The sequence below is a fragment of the Canis lupus genome, chromosome 3 (genome assembly GCF_003254725.2).
Source record: "Canis lupus dingo isolate Sandy chromosome 3, ASM325472v2, whole genome shotgun sequence".
Lineage (NCBI taxonomy): Eukaryota > Metazoa > Chordata > Mammalia > Carnivora > Canidae > Canis > Canis lupus.
The window spans coordinates 89912549-89919694 of record NC_064245.1 but is presented as its reverse complement, the minus strand read 5'-3'; the positions used below and the strand labels follow the sequence as shown (position 1 = coordinate 89919694).

General features: G+C 36.4%; 1 long non-coding RNA gene across 2 annotated transcripts; it reads right to left on the bottom strand.

Moving 5' to 3' along the window:
- Positions 1-552: 552 nt before the first annotated feature.
- On the bottom strand, positions 553-3754 carry LOC112653895 (uncharacterized). Of its 2 annotated transcripts, XR_003132605.1 has the most exons (4): positions 2772-3754; positions 2070-2267; positions 1213-1319; positions 553-891 (listed from the first exon to the last, which is right to left on the bottom strand). It is a non-coding gene; the product is annotated as an uncharacterized LOC112653895 (long non-coding RNA). The 2 variants fall into 2 exon arrangements; XR_003132606.1 differs by lacking the exon at positions 2070-2267.
- Positions 3755-7146: the final 3392 nt, after the last annotated feature.

Sequence of the window (7146 nt, the reverse complement as noted above, 5' to 3'; positions counted from 1 at the left end):
TCCTGTACATCACAGTGTTCCCCATCCTTCTACGTCTGCCACAAGAGACTTACAAAATTACTTCTGTGGACTAATCCTATATAAACTATCATAGCTCAGCTGTAATTCCTGGGAACATTTCAATTCTTAGCTATTCCTTCATCGTGCAGATTTTATTTCTTCTTTCACTGTCCAAAGTATTTATTGCCCATCTCATCACAGCACATGTAAAAGAACATATCCCCCTGGGAGCAGGAAAAGTGTGGTACATTACCAGTTTCCTTTCATTTAGTGAAGGTTATAATGGGAGGGAGAGGTTCAAGAAATTTTGTCTATGGTCTATATAATCTGTAAATCCCCTTGGCTTTATGTGGGTTGGGAATCTTGTCGTTCTAACCACGACAGCCAGGTGACATGAAGGAAGAGTTGGGGACAAACTTGATTGTAAGTATATCCAACCCAACCATCTTCAAATTCAGATTTACTGATATCAAGAGCATACCCAGAGTTAGGCTTATCTCAATCTTTAAATTTGTGGTTGAGAAAGGGATTTAGGCAGGAGATAATCTCAGGAACACTTTATTTGTCAATTTTTTTTTCCAGCAGATTTTATCAGTTGTCCATCCATCTGACCTTTATTAAGACCAGCAAACAGCACTGCATTTATCAGAAATAAGACGTACTTTATACATTAAAGACAAAGGTAGGGAGTCAAAGAGACCCATGAGGAATAATGTGTTGGTTCTTCACCAAGATAGAAGTCATTTTGTACAATCAGGCAATCTGTTACATCTACACGGAACATGTGAATTATTGATGGTCCCATTCATCATTTCATTTCTTTGTGGCAGCCACGTAGGTCTTCCTTGTTACATGCTTTTGTTGGCTTTAAAATTAAGTGCATTTCTCTGACTGAGGACACATAAGAGCAAATAGAAAGTTAATATGTTTTCTAAAGTCTACAACAAGGCACCATATGTTGCAGGCAAAAGTCAAGAAAGGAAATCTTACAAAGAGTAGCCATTTATAGGTTCAACTGAAAAGACTCTTCACGATCAAACTCCATATGGCATGAAAGATACAGTTCTGTTCTTTTTTTTTCCCTCCCACAAATTTCAGGGATTTCTTTATTCTCTTCATCTTTGTCTTTTTTTTTTAAAGTAACTTTATTGTCCTCTGTTTATTTCTTCAGATTTCTCAACTATTATTGGTCTTAAAGGTAAATTGTAATACCTGGAAAATTAGCTGAGGGGCCTTTCACCTCCCACAGGCTCATTGTGTAGCTTTTCTTCTGTCTATTTAAACTCTCATGTTCTCTTGTGTCATTTGTCCGCTCATGTCTGCTTGAGGGATAACAAAAAATAGACTAACTATGCAAGGTACATCACAATTCCTCATGGGCTTCTGATAACAACCTTATGATAGATACAACTAAATGTTACCATTTTGATTTTCAAATAAGAAAATTGAGGTTATTTTTTCAAAACCAGAAAAAATTTTCTTCTCTCTCTTTCTCTGTCTCTCTCTGTCTCTGTCTCTCTGTCTCTCTCTCTCTCTCTCTTTTGGTTTAATCTTCCAGCTCTTTTTTTTTTTTTAATGACAATTCTTTTTTATTTTTTTTTTATTTATTTATGATAGTCACACACAGAGAGAGAGAGAGAGGCAGAGACACAGGCAGAGGGAGAAGCAGGCTCCATGCACCGGGAGCCCGACGTGGGATTCGATCCCGGGTCTCCAGGATCGCGCCCTGGGCCAAAGGCAGGCACCAAACCGCTGCGCCACCCAGGGATCCCATCTTCCAGCTCTTGATGTAATCTTGACCTAAGGTCATTAAACACCCACTGGAGACATAGCAAAAACTGGCTTTTAATGCCTAGTGTTGAAACTGCTGATGGAGAGAGTGGAGAAAAGGCCATATTCTGGCTTAAGAATGCTTTTAATTTCCTCTTCTATTCAAAATTCTATCTCTAACCTAATTTGCCAGCATATAATGACGAAAATCATATTTAAAATAGGTTGGATTATAGTCAGAATGCTCCTTCTAGACTTTTGTTTGTTTATTTAATCTTTGACCTGTCATTCCAACTCACCTCAACATGTGTTTGTCAGACGGGTATTAGATGCTAACCACCAAGGATAATAAAGATGATTAAATAATGACCTTGTCCCAGAGATGTCACTGTGAGGATGATAGGCAGAGTGACCAACCCTTGAACTGGCCTGTTAAGACTGAAGAGGACCTCACTGATGAATGTGGAGGAGATGGTGTTTTTGAGCAGAAGGAGGACCTATCAGGCAAAGGACAAGATTTGTGCAAAGTATATGAGGCAGAAAACAGTATGACAGCTTGAAGGAACTGAATCAACTAATTCTGTATAGCAGGAGTGTAAAGTCCAGAATAGAAATGGCTTCAGAAGTGACCGGGTTTCACATTGTGCTTGGCCTTATCAATAGGGGTAACTAGATTTAGGGGATCCATGGTGAATGAACTGAATTAGGTGGAGGGGAATGGGAGAAGAAAGTAAAACCAAGGACAACAAAACCAAAGACACTGATGTCCTGAAAGGGGAGGTAGCCAGTTTACATATCTTGTTTTCATGATGGGGATATATTGCTCTTTTTCGTTTGTCAACTTAAACCCATCTTTTCTCAACTGATTTTATTCCAAAACAGTTCATTTTCTGAAATTCTGTAGAACACTTTTATAGTCAATGTTCAATAGCTTGTCCTGCATAACAAATGATGCCAAAATCTTAGGGACTCTCAAGAACAAATATTTGCTTTTGACTTACACATGGGCAGGTCTTGCCTGGGTCTCCGCTCTAAGTTGACTGCTGGGTTGGGTCTGCTGCACACGTCTTCATTCTGAAGGTGCAGCTCTGAGCTGAAACAGCACATTCTCATGGCAGAGGGATGAGAGAGAGTTGTAGGTGTCCGTTTGGGAGGGCATATGCCATGCTACATCTGCTCACATGACGTTGGACATAATATATGACCAAACCCAACAACGGGGTGGGTATATGTAATAATTTTGTGGTGTAGGTGAAAGTATCACATTTATTTTAATAGTTGTCACTTATGGAACCCCTCCATGCCTGCTGTCACTGTGCAGTGTGCTTTACTTATTTTACACTAACAATCTAAGAAAATTATTATTTATATTATTTTACAAATGAAAAAATGGAGGGCCTAAAAAGAAAACCCAAGACCACACATCTCAGAATTAGGAAATTTACTCATTTGATTGTTCACTCATTTACTCACTCGTTCATTTATCTGCTATGTGCTATGAACTATTCTAGGCTGTAGAGATGATACTACAGTGAAAAAATATAGACAGAGCCCTTGTTTTCATGGAGCTTTTCCATTAGTAGAAGAAGAGAGACCACAAATTAATAAAAAAGAAAAAAAAAGTTGAATTATTATAAGTATCATACAGCAGATTAGAATAGGTTAATATTTTTGATAATGACCGTGACAAAGAACTTTAGGAATCCCATCCTGGTGTCTTTCATTCCACAGTCCACATTTTTCTGAATATGATGCAGTGAGATCTACCTTGTAATATCTGCTGTGTTATGTTTCAGAATTGTTATTTTTATTAATTATTATTTTATATTTCTAGTCTTCACGTTTTGTTTCCCCAACTGATTACCATCAAAATACAGAAATCCCACATTTGATGTAAATATTTGTTATACAGCAGTCCCACTTATCCTCAACTTTGCTTTCTGTGGTTTCAGCTATCCATGGTCAACCACAGTCCAGAGGCAGATGCATCATCAGAAGGTCGATAGTAGCATAATGCTACGTCACAATGGCTGCGTCATTCACCGCCCTTCATCTCCGATCACGCAGGCATTTTAGCCTCTCACATCATCACAAGAGAATGGGTGAGTTTAGTATGGTAATATATTTTGAGAGAAAAAGACCCCATTCACATAATTTTTATTAAAGCATATTGTTATAATTTGATCAGTTGTTAATCTCTTGCTGTGCCCAATTTATCAGCTAAATCTTATCAGAGATCTGTATTATAAGAAGAAACTTAGAATATATAGGGTTTGATATTAATATGCAGTGTCAGGCATCCACTGGGGGTCTTGAAATGTACCCCCACAGATAAGGGGGTGACCCCCTAGAGTCCCTTTTATTTAATGTATTGCAATCTCCTAATTTGTTTCAAGGTAGTTTCCTAGGTAATCCTTAAATAAGGCTATCATCTCATAAATAATTCAGATATTAAGATAAAGCACCATGCTTTCAACTTGCTTTTATTCGCTGATAACAGTTAATGCATTAACAGTGACAATGAGGTAAAATAGCTTTCATGATGTAGTATGTACCTCCTCATGTCTACAACTCTGATCTTGCTTCTGAGAGAGCACCGTTGAATATGAGCAGATATACCAAGTGTTCTTAATTTCACAATTTTCAAACCTCTATTAAAAGATGTACATGGGCCAATTTCTCATCTGGATGAAAAAGAAATTGTGCAAACATAAAGAAGGAATAGCTCTTCCTTTTTTCATTCTCTAGTTATCTTTTCATTAAGTCTGGAAAAAGGGAAGACTAGGCCAACTGCAGTATGGCCTAGAGGGAAAGGACTTACTTTTTGAGTTATATAGACATAGTTTCTGACCAAGAATTCCATTTCTGATGTTGTCTATTTATAGGATGGAGGATAAATCACTTAATCTCCCTGAATCTTTGTTTATAAAATAGCACTAAAAAATGGCTAGTCATTCAGAGCTTAAAGGATTGCTGAGTTAAGAGGATTTAAATAGGAATATATATATATATATATATATATATATATATATGTATATACTCATTAGATAATCATAGTAATAGCAGTAAGTATAGTAACAACAGTAATCCAAGCTAATATAAAACTAATAACACATGTATACATGCCAGTCAGCTAATCTTTATCAGGTTTTGTAACAATATACATATGGTATGTTTATGAAAGTTGAAATAATGCAAACATACGAATAAATGTGCAAAACCAAGATCAAAGTATATACCATATGCATTCTTAAATTTTTTACAAATAACAAAAGTGAATATTGAAGTTCCTTAAAGTTGGTCCTAATTTTTCATAAATAAAACTTGGGGTTAGAATAGAAATAATATAATAAATCAACAGACAAAAAATTATATTTCCTAGAGGCTTTCAATTATTTGAATATATTGCCAATTCTTATTATGTGATTAACTTTTATGCATGTTTTGAACTTTCTATTATTTTTTATCTTTCTGGCTACTATACTTAACACCTCTCATCCTTCCTCCGTAAAATAAAAAGACACATAGACTATATATATGTATGCATATTATATATAAGGTATTATAAATTATATTATTATATATAATGTAGGTATATTGTATATATTTTATATAAATTCAAAAATACTAATATCATTGCAGTGAGGCTACAAAGAGAGTACCCATCTAAAAAAAGATTGAAGACACACCCTGCCCCGTTCGTCACAGGAAAGTGATTCTTTTTAACGTTGATAAGTATGGACATAGATATGCCCCTCTGGGGACCATACTTCACACATAAATCGCATGAAGAAAGATGTTTTTTTTTCAAAGCACAGCTTTTCTTTTTCTCACAGCACAAGTAAAACACTTTCTCGATGGAGGATGTGCCCACAGCCTGGGTTGAGAATCACTGTCAGAGTAAATACTGATGGAAAAGGTTGTATAGCCCTTCAAAAGGCTATATTCTAGATGTTGGCCAAGGATTCTGTGGCGTAGATAGTAATGACCTTCATGAAGGAGATAGGATTGCCACAGATATTAATTCACTCATTGTTTATCTAAAACTTGATTTTAAGAGGGTATCCTATTTCCATTTGTTAAATCTGGCTACCCAAGGATTAAGAGAAAGGAGACATATATTATCATATGAGGTTTACCTTAGTATTCTTAGCTTCTCTCAGGTCCTTGCAATATATCTTGACATCATGGAATAGATAAAGGAGCTACTACCTATTACCAGGCACAGGTGAAAGGATCTGTATATGTAATTACAGAGGCACATGTATATCACAAGTTCCTCCCATTGCGACACTGAGCAACCCTCTCTTGTGTTGGTCTTGCTACTATCACTCTCACCCATCCCATCCCATTATGAGCAGAGTAGACATTTCCAAAGCAATGGGAGAAGTAAACCTGCAACTAAGACTTTCACCCTTCATTCAGAAATGCATATTCACTCATTCTCGCAGAACATACTTAGTAACTCTCACATCAGACAGTAATATTTCCCTATTTTCTCATTTCTTTTTCTACTGCCTGCTGGGCATTTGGCAAGTATGTGTTAAATGAATGACTGATTGAACAATAAGCCTTTAGCATATCAACTAGGAAAATGGTAAAAGCAGAACATTGGAAAGGAAAGGGAACACAAATTATCACCATATCTCTGTCCAGTTGCAATATAACTCACCACAGCTATTTTTAGCAATTTAAGATCCCTGTGACCAATAAAAGTATAATTTTCTCAGGAGAGTTCACTAGTTTAGAATGGACTCCATACCAAAAAACCTGTGCATAATGTAATATTAAATGTAACATGAAACATATTCTCAGTCTTGAATCTCAAACCATTTGGGTAACATTAACACAAGGATTGGTTTTTACAAAAATCCTCCTTTCCCTTAAAAGCCAAACCTATTTCCTTGAATTTTCACCATGTTGTGAGACCCTCTCCCAAGAAGATGGATTGCCTAGGCTTGTCAAGAGCTTGCTATACCCTACACACCACGTCAAAGACCATCCTGATTGACCACTAGTCTAGGAAGTCTACATTAGTCTCAGACATGGAGCCTCCTCTTTTCATAGCCGCAGTTGCTCTCAGCATTTGAAAAGCAAATAACTCGATTGACCAGGTATTTTTCCAGGTCATCTTCTCCATTCTAGCTGCTGGGCCTTCCTCACATTACTGAAGTCCATTCTGCTCAGTAGCCAGATATGGTCAAGACACCTCATTATAGAAAATCCATCACTACTTGATTGGTCTAGGTGCACACTAGGGATTTTTATTCCTGACTTTCATTTCTGCAACTAAACTTTTCATAAACCTATAAAGCTTTGATATCTGTATTATTTTTTCCTATACTACTGAAGTCTTAAATTTATTGGTCAATAAAT